Genomic DNA, 14,720 nt, shown 5'->3' on the forward strand with positions numbered 1-14,720 from the left:
GGAAAAGGGAAAGTGCCTGGGTAACAGAATGCACTTCTCTTGTTTTACAGATGCTACTTGCTTAGTTTTACTTTAAAGAGGAGCTAAAAGGTATGAGGCTGTTATAACTTCATGCAAGCTTGCAAAGTTGAGTGTCCTTATAAAAAGAGCAATTATACACACACTTTAAGCACGAAGCAGCACAATAATTAAATGAGTAATTACCTTCCCACTTTTAAGCTGTCATGCAATTAAACTTAATTAAACATTCTCTATACTTCACTAATCTTGTACAAACAGAAGAAGGTAAGAAGGGTGTGGCAAAGAAAGGGCATTTGGCAGAAGGTTGAGCCTATTATTCTGTCTATAATATAAAATAACACTGTACAGGCAGCACTAGATTCTCATGTAATTGCCTTGTTCCTAGCCAGAATATAACCTGGCCTGAGCTGCAAGACAAGCAATACACTGAGGCAACACAATACCGTTTAATTTTATGTAGCATTCTTCTATGTACTATTGCAAAACACTCCTCAGAAGAAACTATTTCAAGGAAAGGGAAATGCTGGCATTTTAGAGCAGAGGGAATAAAGAATTCCATGCAGAAAAACAGTGCAAATGTAAAAACAAAACTCTTAATGCAAGCACAAGTCCAAGGTTTCTCTTTTCCCCAGGAGAGGAACATTTGCAAAGACACACTAGAGAAAGGGCCAAGAAAAGACATGGGAGTTTTGTTGACAGGGAGACTATTGTGAACTTGCTCCTGTCCTGGTCTGAAATACAAATGAGCTTTGTAGGGGCACAGCCCACGTACGTACTTCTGCTAATTATTTATTCATTCCCAGAAAGGCTATATCACCTCTACTTTCTTTAGCTGCATGTTATTCTTATGTCAAATGATAAAATTAAGACAAAAAAATTCATCCTTTCAAGTAAAAGGTTTTCTGTCTTCCACCTCTCCCTGAGGCAAAGGCCAAAACAGGCAGCAAAACAGGAATATCTGGAAGCAAAAACTGACCACACTCACTCTGCAAATATAATTTTTATTGACTTCAGGCGTCCTCAGGATCTGGCCCACCTTCATACCTACATATGTATACACCTCTTCCTGCTCTTTTTCTCTTCTACAGAGTCCTGGTTCCAAGTGCTACAAAAGCAACTTGAGCACATCTCAGTAAAATGTAGCTGGGAAGATGAATTTTGCCATTTTCCACCCTTATATTCTTCCAGCACCCAGAGCTGTTCTACAGAACTGGAACCTGCCATTAATATTAGCAGAAGATTCCTAAACATGAGTTGAGCCTATCAGCACAATGACGGGACAAACACAGTGTGCTTGAAGACAAATGCTAGGTGTCATTATTAAAACCATGGGGAAAACAACCAATAACAATACTGAGCAACATCCCAAGACACTGAGTGTGACTGAGTGCTGAGAAACCTGAAAAACAGATGAAAACCACAGTGCTACACAGCCACCTTGCTGCCCCATACTAACAGAGCTATTTATTTACCATTGCCTGATGATAAACTGCAACTGTGGTTAAAAAGTGTCAACAAAAGTTTTGATGGTTGGTTCTCATTCCACTTCCCACAGTAAGCAAAAAATTACAGTTTGATAAACTCTAAAATACAAATTATCCAAAGCACAGAATGGTAGCAGCTACTGAGAAGAAATTAACTCCATTTCAGCTGAAACCAGGACAGATGCATTTCTTTCTGGAAGATAATACTGCTTCATGTGCTCTGTAGGCCAAAACAAGTGAATAAACATCCTGGAGAACACTGGAAATGCAGCATTTAGGAAAAGACTGCTCTGGCTACTCTGTGTTTGCCAGCAGACAAGAATGACAGCCCAGGGAACTCTGCTTTTGGCTGCTGTGCCCCTGCTGTCAGCCCTCTGTGCAGGCAGAGCACACAGGCACACAGTGACAGGGCCAGTCCTCCAGCTCCCTTGGTCCATGGCTAATTTAGAAGCTGAGGACACAGGGTCCAGTCCCAGCTACTGCACAACTGCAGGGAGCCTTCAGGAGATCCAGCCCCAGCTGTTTAACCCAACCTGACAAGTCCGAAAGGATGTTTCATTTCCTGTCTGGGACATTGTATCGTTTTGTTAATGGCCTGGAAGTCAACAGTCCTCCATAGCTGACAATGATTAACTGCTCTGTGATTTAAATTCAGAATCAGTGGCATAGAAACCCTATCAAAGTTATGGTTTCTGCCTTATGATTCATTGCCCCACCCACACCAGCACGTTCAAAAAGAAATTCCATCAGACCAAAACTCATCCACAACAAATATACCCTTTGTTTTCTCTGATTTAGGCTCCAGTTTGGAATTACTAGGTTTTATTTTTTTTCCCCCGCTTCTTTTGTTTCCACATCTTTGCCTTAACTCTTGCTGCTCTCTCACACAGATGCAGCACATCTCCTTCCAGCCTCATGAGTGTGACTGCCATGTGCCACCGAGGAACTTCATTCTTAGGACAGCTTCCACGTTACCTTATCTGTGGGAACAAAGGAAACAGTCATGTGAAACTAACTTTCCAGATGGGAATGCCCAAGGCAGTGCTATGGAACATCATGGTGAACTAACCCACACCATCCTGCACTGCTTGGCATAGCCAGCCTGAGTTAGTTTTAGGATATCCAGACAGGATGTGAGAGGGATTGTTTCCCTGCTGTGATTTCCTTTTTGAGTGGTTTCCATGATGGTCCTGACATATTTTATTGCATATCTGCAAATATCAGAAAAAACAACTCCTCCTGGACTCACAGTGTGCAATGACATTGAGGCACAGGCAGGACAGGGATTCACACTAGATTTAGCAGCATTCCTCCCTCTCTGTTGCAGCTGTTCCCTCAGGATTGCTCAGAAGGCACAGGCAGGTTTCATTAAAGATATTGGCGTTTTTCACCAAACGGGCTTTCACACTGCTGCTCCAAAAGGCACAGAAACTCTCAATGTGTGGTTGGGTTGTACAGCACAGTCATGGGAAGCTTAGAAGCAACAAACAGAGAAAAAGTAAGTACAGCAGGAATCTAGAGCTCTTCTAGTGCAACCTGCCCTTCAATGCAAGGTCCTCTAAGGTCAGGTTAGTCAGCTGAGCTTTGCTGTCAGGGCAATCTATTTCAATATTTCACTACCCTCGTGATCAATTTTTCTTTCCTAATAACTAATGAGGATTTCCCTTGTTACCTCTGATGCCTTTCATCCTGTCATTAAACACCTCCAGGAAGATGTTGGCTCTATCCTTTGTACACTCTCCCTGCCATTACACTGCAAAATAGGAAGTTCATAGTTGAGTTCACAGCAAGACAGACTGAAACACTCCACATTTCCACTTCTACCTTTAGGGTACAATGGCCATTCCACCACCACCTTGCCTCTAATCTATCTCTTTTCCATAGCATACATAGGCAAGGCCTTGTACTCTTGACAGCTCAGACAACCTCAGGTCTAAGCAGTAGATCAAGAGCTACAACAGCACATTACCCACCTTACATTGGAAAAACATCGTGACTTCACAATAAATAACTGCACTAAACATTGAGAAAATACACAGACGTGGATATGCCCTGCTTGAAACAGCCTCCCTGCCACACTGACATGTAGAAAAACAGAGTAATAAAAGACCCCTTCTGGCTTCACTCTGGTGGAGTGACACATGTGTTAGCTGCTCTCACAATCTTTGCTACTGCAATAACAAATACAAACCTGAAAATGAGAAAGAGAAAATCCACTCAGCTCAGAGACTACTTCCTGGCAATCAATACACTCTGAATAACCTACAAAATTGTGGTCTATAAGAGGCAGTCAGTCAAGTCTCACTGTCCATCTTCCTTTAAACACTGATGTTCATAATGGCTCCTCATTTAGAAGTGTTCATTTCCATCACTGCTGGAGCTCGGCTTCGTTCTCTTTCCTCAAAAGGGAAGGAAGAGTGAACAGACTGAGGCAGCCTTTGACTACACACTTTCACTTACAAGGCAGTTCTTACCCTTGCCTCTCTGAAGTCTCCTCTAAGCTGATTTGCAAAGATCTGGGGGCACAGAAAATGGGGCAAAACCTGCAGAATTACTCAGATAATTGCTAACATAGCTCAGTAAGGAGAGAAAAAGCTTCAGAGCTCTATTTTTTATAAACCTGGTAAATTGGTCTAGGGAAGAGTTCTTTTTTTGTAAGTCAGTGTGACTGAATCATGAAGGTTCATTCTTCAAGCCCAGTTCAGGATATTAGGATGGAAAAGCACACAAACTGAAATCAAATTCAAAATGAAACCCAGAGAGATTTACCTTTTATAAACAGGCATCCAGAAATCTTTTGTTTAGCATTGTTGGAGAAGGTGTTGTTTCTCTAAAGGAAAATGACCCCTTACTCCAGGAAGTGTTCACTGCCAAAACAAGGAGATGCAAGTGTTTAAAACACTGTTAAAACTACCAGTAAAAACACTGTAAAACTACCAGTCCTAGCATCACAGATTAAGACATGTGCACTAAACCTTCATGCCAAGCATAAGACAAGGTTTGTGAATGCTGTTTCATACTACCCAGAAATGGAGTGTTCTCTATTTTTATATACCGTGCTTCTAACTTCTCTGAAGTGCTTTCCTATATAACCTATTAGGCTAATAATGTTGTTTCAAACATGCTAAGGATCACTCCATTCCATACTGTCTCACACTGCACCTAAACCCATGTCTTCTGGCATGGGTTTAGTCCCACTGGCCCATGTCTTCTTGGGGCACTCTCTCCAATCCTTCAGGCATAGCTCTGGGTGCAGATTTCTCATTTCCTTTGGCAGTACCTCCCACTCAGTACCAAAGCTATGAAAGCAGCATGAAGCTCCCACACACGCTCCAGCAAAGCCAGAATTCCCTTGCAGCAGTTCCCCACTGCACTCATCAGACTATGGTCAGAGACAGAAAGCCAACCTCAGGCACAGAGCAGCTTCCCAGCCAAAAGAAACTCCCAAAGCACAGAATGTGTGTTGGATGCCCACGTGTTTTAACAGCACATGTGAGCTGGAAGCCGCTTCAAAAAAAGACACAACAAAGAAACGCTGAAGAGTCAGCTTAAGGCAAGGAGAGAGAATATTTTGGGAAGCTTCCAACAAAAAGCCGTAGACAAGAACTCCCTCGTGCCTCCTGTGGCCACTGGGATGTTAAGAGACTGTTCTCTCCACCCTCAGTAGGAGTGTGGGCGTCTGTGGACAATGAGTACTAATTAACATCGATTCATTAACTTGGAATTCAGGATGTTGTTCATCACAGCAGCATAAACGCTAAAGGCTGAGAGAGATCGTGCATTAGGCAGCAATTTCACTGATGAGAAAGACAGGTTTATACTGCAAACAACTGTCCGGGAAAGGATCAGCACCGGTCATAGATCAAAGCAGCATAAGGACCCAGCTCTCATCCAGCAAAACAGATTCATGACTGACCCAGGCTCAGTTCTTAACCACTTAAGGCAGTAATCAAAGGGTGGCAAGTTTGGTGTATCACAGTCCTAATCCTCTAAGGCAGCTAATCCACAGTTAAGATTTACATTCAGGGGAATGGTCCAAAATGCTGTTAAGGCTTTTATTCAGTTGGCAGCCTTTCACAATCTAAAACTCATCAGCAAGCCTGGATCCCTGAGCATAATTTGGTCAATTTAGTTTACAGAAACAAAACTCAGGGAAAATAGAGAACACTGGTGGAGGACTGATGAAACACAGCTGGAAAAAGGGAAAGCAGACCCATTTGAAGCCATTGCAGAGCTGTGTCTGACAATGCTGTCAGCCTGGAGACATGGTTCAGCCATGACAACAGTAACAAGTACTTCCCAGACTGGAGAGCAACCAGTTTATGCCATAGTCAGTACCTGGAACCAAATCCAGGACTAAAAAGCAGAGGCAAATGAGAAGCATACGTACACAGCTCACACAGAGTAAGGTAGACCTCGTTGTTCCACAGGGTGATGTAGTGATAATGGCAGAGTTGTAAAGTCCTGCCCTCTTGTTGGGTTGGATGTTTCAGCTCCAAGTCCCCCAACTCCCTCCCATGGAGGTGAATAACAATTTCTTCTTGTGAATGAAAGAGCATATCAGAAGCAGCTTGCTTGTAAGGGTTGATTAATTGAAAACTGAAAATGAACATTTCTCCTTTTGACCCTTTGACCTTATTCAAGTATATTGTGATGACACAGTATTAAATCTCTATCTTATTTGTACCCATAATCAAGCTTGTGGAACCTAAAACCAGCAACAACACATTTTTTTTCTTTTAAGAAATGTGCATGATTGAAAGTTTAAAAAAAAGGTGCTATCTCTGTCTTATCATTTTTATAAAAGTTCTGTTTATGATTTCGAAATGGCAAAAAATACACAATGCAATCCACTGATAAAATTTCTGAAAGTGTCTGAATTACTGGTAGCAACTGAAGTGCTTTGGCATCTTCCTCTTCTGAATATCCCCCTCTTTGAGAGGACATAACATCTTAATTCCATTGATGAAGTCCATGAACAGAACAAACTGTATACATGTAAAAACACATCACCAAATGAGATGGAATAAGCTTCTAACCCTTGTTTTCATTCCAGGATTGAGAATAATAACATATTAAAGGCAGTCATCACTGGAACAGCCTGAGTATTCACACACCAAAAGCAAATCAGTGAGTAGCTTTCAGAGATGAGAAGGTCACACAGTGTCAATCCCAAGATTTGAACTGCCAGTATGGAATTGACCACTAATGAATCACACACAAACTGAAAAGATTCCCAATATCAATGAGAGGAAAATCCTATAAATATTTACTAGCACTTTGCAGGCTGCATTTATTACCTTACACTGATAAGTACACCTCACAGGTTTAAATTAGTTATATTGCAATTAAGATGTCGAAAACAGCCTCTGAAATGGACATCTATTAACTCTTTCAATAGTCTAATTAGGATTACAAAACAAGAAACACATCACTAGGTAATATAAGTTTCAGCCAGCTAAAAGCAGGAGCTGGCTGAAAGTGAGATAACATTACAAATTTTTAAAAACTTGGAGAAAAAATCTATAGGAAGAGTGAAATTTAAAGGCAATTCTTCTAAAAAAACAGTTAGCAAATTAAAATACTTAAAGACAAAAGTTCTTCACTAAAGCCATCTATCTGACTTGACTCTTTCACATAAATTCCTATGAATTTATTTAAGTGCTTCTGCAACTAAGTTATTCCGTGCTAATGAGGTTTGGATTTGGATTGTAGATATGGATTTGGCCCGTAAATATTCTAGCCATAGAAAACTTCTTTTCCACCTTATACCACAAAACAGTTTCTCTGCCACTCATCCAGTAGCCGAGGTCTCTCCAGCTCACTTCATATTTTGGCTAAGACACTTTTCAGTTAGAAAGCCAAGCTGAGAGCAAGTCCATGCCCAGCTGTTTTCCAAAGTGGGTGTCAAAGGTTGCCCAAGAAGTACTTGCTAGGGCCATGCCCACCTGGATAAACTGGTGTCATGCATTATCTTCCCACAGCAATCACACCAAGGCTGGCCCTGCAGGTTTGCTGTTTGGAGTAGCAGGATGAGAGATGGCCATGCTAATCCAGGAGTACCACAGGGGCTCAAGGAAAGGCCCAGCAGACAGGCAGTTTGTGTACTAAACACTGTCACAGTTGCTCCTACTGCGCACAGGGGCGATCCCAGAACACCACATACCTGGAATTTAACTTCCTTTGACCTTTTCAGGTTTTCAAGTTCAGGATTTAACTGCTTGACTCCATTAGGAACAGCAGGAAGTGAGCAGTTAAAACCCATAAAAAGGCTTTGAAAGCTACTTGCTAAATGTTCAGGTGTCTCTCTGCAACTGGCAGGAGGGAGGGGAGGCTGAGGAATGGGGGAGCAGGTAGAGTGGGAAAGGGGACAGGAGGAATATATGAGCAAAGTTTGGCTGTTACAAAACCAGCAGCTCAAAAAAGATCTTGAAGAAAAGTCTGGTAGCTCCCCCCTTCATGCTTCATTACACAGGGCACTATTCTTCTGCTAAGCTTCCCAGACGTGGGAGAAGGTACTGGAGCTTCTGAAGCAGCAGTTCATTCTGTTTTTAAAGACAGTTTGATTTGGGCTTTTTGCCCCCTGCATCATGCATTTTGACACTCAAGCTGTAAAACTGCCTCTGCAGCCTCAGTGGCAGAATGGATCCTCCAAACATCCCTGGCAGCAAATCAGCAGCTGGAAGTCCTGCAATGCATTTCTCAGCTAAGGCCATTCTGTGTGTTGCTTGTCGGGGTCAGTTAAGAGCAGGGAGGGATGCCTTCCAACATAACACTTATTAAATCCCAGAGAGGTGACATGTCATTTCAACAAGGCTGTTATCTCAGACATAGAGAAGGCTATACACTGCCAGGCAATACCTACAATTCTCCTTCTCACTGCCTTGGAGCCAGATTTGTCTCTGGTCAGTACAGCTCAATTATTTACTTATCCTATTTGTAGATCGATTCTCCTGATTGATGTAGATTTCTGGATGCTGGGAACAAACTTGTGAAATTTGCATTGAAGGACAAAATCAGGTCGTTGTTACAGAAGCAGGTTCCTGGAAAGATCACAGCAGAGACCCCACCATGGCCACTCCTGCTGAGATGGTTGGTCACCCTCTCAGTTAGTTGTTCAAGGACCTGCTGAGAAGGCCAGTAAAGATTCCCAACACAGTAGCAATTTGAACCTCCAAGCTATAGGTCCTACAATCATGAGGAATTTGCTTGCCTCTGTTGCAAGAAGGGAAGAAAATCACCAAAATATGCAGAATTAGGCACAAGTTTCATTATTTTATAGCAGAAAATTCTTTGAGTGTTCTTCTATTTACAGTGATTTCTAAAGTCTAGTTTAACCATGAGTGGAAGGAGACAGATGTCTCCAATGAAAAAGAAGTTCTGGGAAAAGGAGTCCACTAAGTTCACAGTTTTTCTGTCAACCTTGTTAGCAGGGTCACAGATGTGTGAAAGCAAATAACCACCCAGAGGTATGACAGACGCTACAGACAGACTTGCAGAGGTAATTTATTCAGGGCAGCAACAGTTTAAAATCCATCTGCATTTCTGTATCAATGGGTGAGCTTTCTGTCTGTGAGGGAACACGATTCAGGATGGGAACAGTTCCGGGCGCGGAGAGAAGCGTGCAGCGATTGGCGGGACTTTGTCGTGTGGACTTTGCTGTTATTATGTGATTTCACTGTATTCACACTGCACAGTGCACAGCCTGGACAAGCCCAGGCTTGCCATGAGTTTGCCCCCACTCCTCCCCCTCTTGCTGGTGTCCCTATGCTGGTTTGTCCCTCTGCTTGTCTGTCTCATGCTCGGCCCTATGTTCTTGCCCGTTCGGCTCCCGAGCAGATAAAAAGAGAGTGGGCACGCCTGAATAAAGAACTCTGCTTGCACCCTTCCTCGTGTCCTGTCCCCCCTTTGGACCGTCTAAGTGAAGGTCTGTGGGACAGTAATCAACACAGACTGCTGATGGTGACAACTCTGGCCTCCTCTGAAAGACTAGTTCAAACTACTCCACTGTGGTTGAAAAGAAGTGGAAAGGAAGAGACTTTTGAAACCACACACAGAGAAAGGCCTGATGGAACACATTCTCCCAGCCATGCAACAGAGAACGTGTGTCTAGAAGAGACACACATAGATTATGATTAGTAATGTCAAAAGCATTTTTATTTCAATGCTTTTATCACAAAAAAAAGAAATAAAAAAAAAAAGAAAACGTGTGTGGGCTTTATAAAAAGAAGGAGGATCTCTGGTCAGTGCAAATACTGTCCCTGTGAAAGTACAGATTTACCTGAAGTAAAGAAACTCATAACTGTTGACATAATGGCTATACAAGCCAAAGGAAGTACAGTCCTAGAACTTTGCCCAGACTACAGATAAGGGAAATCCAGCCAAAGAGGAGAGAATTAGAGATCTAAGGTCTAAACAGAACTGCCTCAATAAATACACAAAGCGCTAATTTTGCTCTAGCAGTGCTGGTGCAGATGCCACTGACAAGAAACAGTTTATACACGTTTTTTTTAAACACAAACTGTGCAACTGAAAGCAAATCCCTGTTTGAACAGCAATAAACAGAAATCACACCCTGCTCCCACACAATTATCAGCCAGCACAACATACACAGTGACCAGAGCAGGCCAGTTTAAGAGGCAGTCTGAGGATTTGCTGCTGTACCTCATTAAGGGAGCCTGGCTCAGCACTGCTGACAGGCTGCAGGTAAGGGATGAGTCTCTCCATCACTTCTCCGGGTATCAGATGACAGTAATTTTCCTTTGCAGCACTATCCTTTGCAGTGGACTACTCACAAAGAAATGGGAAGTGTAGGGCACTTGTAAATACATTTAATATCTCTCCAAATTTACTACTACACAGCTTTTTCTGCGAGAGTCAGCAAGGAGCAGGGTCTAGAATGTCTCTCCCCAGTGATGACTAACCATGGGAACTGCTCCTCCCAGTTCATAACTCCTGCAGCTATTGTAAGACACAAGACAATGTTCTGCACCATCTTGAGCTTTTGCCTAATGCACAGGCACCAGTTCTGACCAGGGGACTTGGCCAGGGGGTAAAAGACCCCTGCTAACAAGCAGGTGTAGGTGCTTGTTAGCATATTACCAGCTTTCAGCACAAAACTTCTAATGGCAACCAGTAGAGGTCAATCAAAAAATACCTGGTCACCTGGCAGTTAAGATTTTGTTAAAGATACAGGTAGAAATGGGTGTTCCTAGGGGAATTTCACTTTGCATATTATTCCAATTCACAGTCAAATCAATATCATACTTTATGTTCCTGCTAGTTTTCTTCATTTCAACATCCTTATGTCACTTCAGAAAAGTGACATATCTATATGAGTTTACTCTTGGCTCCATTCAGTGTCACATCTATACACCCCTCTGAGAACACACATGCACACTTGCACACACTTCACTTCTGTCCCCTTAAATCCATTTAATCTATTCTCATGCAGATATAAAGTCACTTTCTAGAAATGCTTGCAGGATCTGGTTTTGTCTTTCAAGGCTCAACTTGCTTTACTTTCCCTGACTGCTCTCAATTTACTCACTCACTGCAATCTAGCAGTGAATAAAGGGGACTTGGGTTCAGCTCCAGGTGTAGTTCTCTCAGGGCAGGTACACTTAAGACAATCCACAGGAGAGAAAGGATAACATAATATTACCACTGGCATTTGCCAGACTGTACAGAAAAACGACAGTAGCAATGGCTCTGCAACAGTCCTTACACTTGATTCTGAAGCTCCCCAAATATGTTCCAAGATGAGACCCATATAAAGCCCAGGAGGCAGCCATACTTTCACATTCTGCACAGGGGTTGAAAACCATGAGTCAAGCAACACCTGAACTCTCCATATTAAAGCAGTGAGACAGGCCTTGCAGCAGAGAAAAAAATGCCTGAGATCAAACAACAGACTAAAGAGGTAACCAACTGTGGCACCTTCCTGATTCTGAGTGCTCTGCATTGCAGTCTTCATGAGTTTATTTTAATTATTCTTTTAGTGGGCTTTTCTCATGGCCAAGGAAATATCCATGTATTTAAATCAAGGATTCCCTCCATAAACACGCATGTTCTTGTATCACTACAGTGGCAGTCTCAGATGCCTACAGGTAAAATGAAATATCTGAGATAGTTAAAATACTTAATGAGTTCAGGTTTTTTCCCCTGGTTAGGCAGGGAGAGTGTGTCTAATGCAGCTGCAAAGCCTCACTGGCTGTTCACAGGGTCATGTACAGCTCTGACCTATGGAAGCTGTAAAAGAAAACTGGCTACTTTGCTGAGTAAATCTTCATCACCAAAACAGAGCTCAAACTGACACGTTCCAGTTGATTTCCCTCTCCAGTCTCCATTAATTACAAGCTCTTTTAATTGCTACATGCATGCTAGGGTTGGAAACAACTCTGCTGCTCCTTTGAGATTTAATTACCAAGCTCACACCAACAGTGACCCAGCTTGGCCCCGTGCAGCAGGAGCTGTTCACTCTCACAAATGCTGTTCACTAACACAGCTGCTGTCCAGCACAGCAGCAGCATCCTGTGGCACTCAACCCAGGCAAGCAGTCACTGGTGTAAGTGGGGAGATCTCCTCCATGGCTGTTCCTCTTCCCATTGAAGCAGGAGGTTGGCACAGCTGGTCACCCACAAAGCTAGAGCACAGCTGATGGCAAGGAAAAACTTTGCAACTTTCTGGATGGGCAATATCCATGCTGATTCTCTCCCCACAGGTTCTCAGATTCTCTTCTTCTAAATCCCCAGAAGGCAGGGTACAAAGTTCAGGTGGCTCCTGTATGACCCTGACTTCCATCAGCATGCTTTTCCCCTCCTGACACGCACCATGGCTGGTGTCTAAAGCAGACCTGGGCAAGAAGAAAGGCACTGATGGCAGCTCAGCACACTGGAGGCAGCTGTACTTGAGAGGGGGACAGATGGAACCCACACCATCTCCAGGCCAGCAGCCATTTCCCTAAAGGTCATCAGGCCCAGAGCCCTGGAGAGGAATGAGTAGCCCTGGTGGATCCAGCTGCTCTGACTCAACACAGCCTATAACTTTAAAATAGTGGAACAGGGAGACCAGCTCAGTCCACATCAAACATATCAAGGTATCCAGAAAACAGAAACAATGCAAATAATTTCATTTTCCTCTTTACAACATGCACATGCACACCCTGCACTCTGCAAGACCTGTCAGCAATACCACCCCCCCCGCTTCCCCCCCAAAAAAGGCAGGGAATATTATGGATTGAAACAAGTCAACACTGCTCAGCCCCTCTGAACAGTGCATCCAGTCCAACTGCAGTTCTGTTGAGAAAATCCTTCTCAAAAAGAGCTTCAGGTAGCAGCTTTATGGGTTTCAAATTGCAGCATGATAAACAGCATGTACAGAAGCCACCACAGTCTATCAGGAAGGATATTAAGACCTTCTGGTAAAGGAACTTCAGCAAAAGCTTAGTCAGCCTGAATTTATGATCTGATCCTTCAGTTCTTGGCTCCATAAGTGACTCGCCCTTGGCTTCTTTATACAAGCTGTGCTCATTCCTGAGTGTGGCTTTTGGAAAAGACAGATGGGAACTCAGCTGAGCACCAGCTCAAAACACTTGGTTGCTGTTTTACTTACTGTTTTCTAGTAATTCTTCCATTTAAAAAAAAAAAAAGTGTTAGCCTCCTGCATAAGAGAGGAAAAAGCTGATAAAAGAATAATTCAGAGCTGTGAACATGGATCAATAAATAAATTGCAGATCTGTTCAGTCACTGCCTCACAGAGCTGAGGAGAATTAAAAGCCAATTAAAAACTGCACACCTGCCTCCAAATAAGTCAAATGGAAAGTGAAGGACAATCATAGGGCAAAGATTGTCAAGAGAAAGTGGATCTTTCTGGACCACCTTTTATGGCTGATCAAATAGCAATTAACTTACAAATAAAATAAATCAAAAGTCACTGTATTTTAAAGCAGTGGTTCCGGTTTCAGAAAGCAACAGACCCTCATTGATCAGCTCAGCACAGCTTGCATTTGATTCCTGAAACTGTGCCTGAGGTTGCCAAGAACAGAGCTGCTCCTTAATTAATAATAATGAGCACAAGCTCAGGAGCCTCACACTTATGGGACCCCAAAGGGGCACCGGCTGAAGCAGGAATCTCAGCAGGCAACTTCCAGTCAGTCAGAAGCAGAGGCACAAAGATATTAGTAAGAGACAGTGTTTACAAAAGATGCATTAGTGATCTTTGATGTTTTTTCATAGTGTCTCTACCACTGCCAAGAATAACCTCTTTTTAGTTTTTAGCAAAGCACCACAGCTGATGAACCTACCTAGAAGGGGCTGCATCCATAAGTTTAACAGCCAAGTTGTTAATAAGCTATCAGAGAGCAGCGAGCAAGCTCACCTTTCCTGAGAAATAAAACACATTTGTTTTTCTGTAGCAGATTCTTCTGGAAAGGAGGAAAAAATGAGGCCTTTGAATGACCAAATAACAGGATGTAAAAGCATTTACAGACAAATACAGAATGAAAGTCCACTAAATGCCCACATTAGGCAGGAATCATTCTGCCTTCTAACTTAGGACACCCACCATCAGCTGTATTGCATAGAGCAGGTCACTTGTTTGCAGAATTAAATCCACTAAAGCAGAAGTGGCTGATGGCAGGTCAGAATTTTGTCTCCAGCTTCATCCGCAGGGATACACCACCAAAAACTCTGAAGTCTGTCACTGAATCTGACATTCAGGTAGTCTGCTTGGCTCAAGCAAAGTGCTGGCACCCAAATGGGGAAAAGCAGCATCTTTTGGTCAGGACACTTACGTTGGTAAGCTCTTCAAGGGTACATAAGGTGCTGTTTAGCTGTTTGTGAAAGAAATAAAAGGTCACCTGAATTACCAATGCTGTTAAAAGTAAACAGAAGCTGAACTGGCTTCCATGAAGCATCTGAGGCACTAGGACAAGAAAATCAAACCAATTTTTTTTTCAAAACTGAGACACCTTTTTTTTTTTCCTATTTCCTTCATTTGCAGGGGAAAAGTAACAGGCATTTACAAGTGCCAAGAAACCTTCTGTACCTTTCAGACCCTGCATGAATCACACCCACATATAGCAACAAACATCACTAATCCTTTCCAAGAACCTGGATGGCCCAGCCTGGTCAGGTGCTGCAGCTGCACCTTTTAGCTAAAAACCTCTGCACAGAGCACTGAGTACCTTGAGACCACAGGCAGCACCCCAGGAAC

General features: G+C 42.9%; 1 long non-coding RNA gene across 1 annotated transcript; it reads right to left on the bottom strand.

The window, feature by feature from the left end:
* Positions 1–2,406: 2,406 nt before the first annotated feature.
* LOC108507954 lies at positions 2,407–4,366 on the bottom strand. Its single transcript, XR_001878302.1, has 4 exons — positions 4,275–4,366; positions 3,178–3,258; positions 2,755–2,978; positions 2,407–2,485 (listed from the first exon to the last, which is right to left on the bottom strand). It is a non-coding gene; the product is annotated as an uncharacterized LOC108507954 (long non-coding RNA).
* Between the last annotated feature and the right edge of the window lie 10,354 nt (positions 4,367–14,720).

The sequence above is a fragment of the Lepidothrix coronata genome, unplaced genomic scaffold, assembly GCF_001604755.1.
Source record: "Lepidothrix coronata isolate B3197 unplaced genomic scaffold, Lepidothrix_coronata-1.0 Scaffold276, whole genome shotgun sequence".
Lineage (NCBI taxonomy): Eukaryota > Metazoa > Chordata > Aves > Passeriformes > Pipridae > Lepidothrix > Lepidothrix coronata.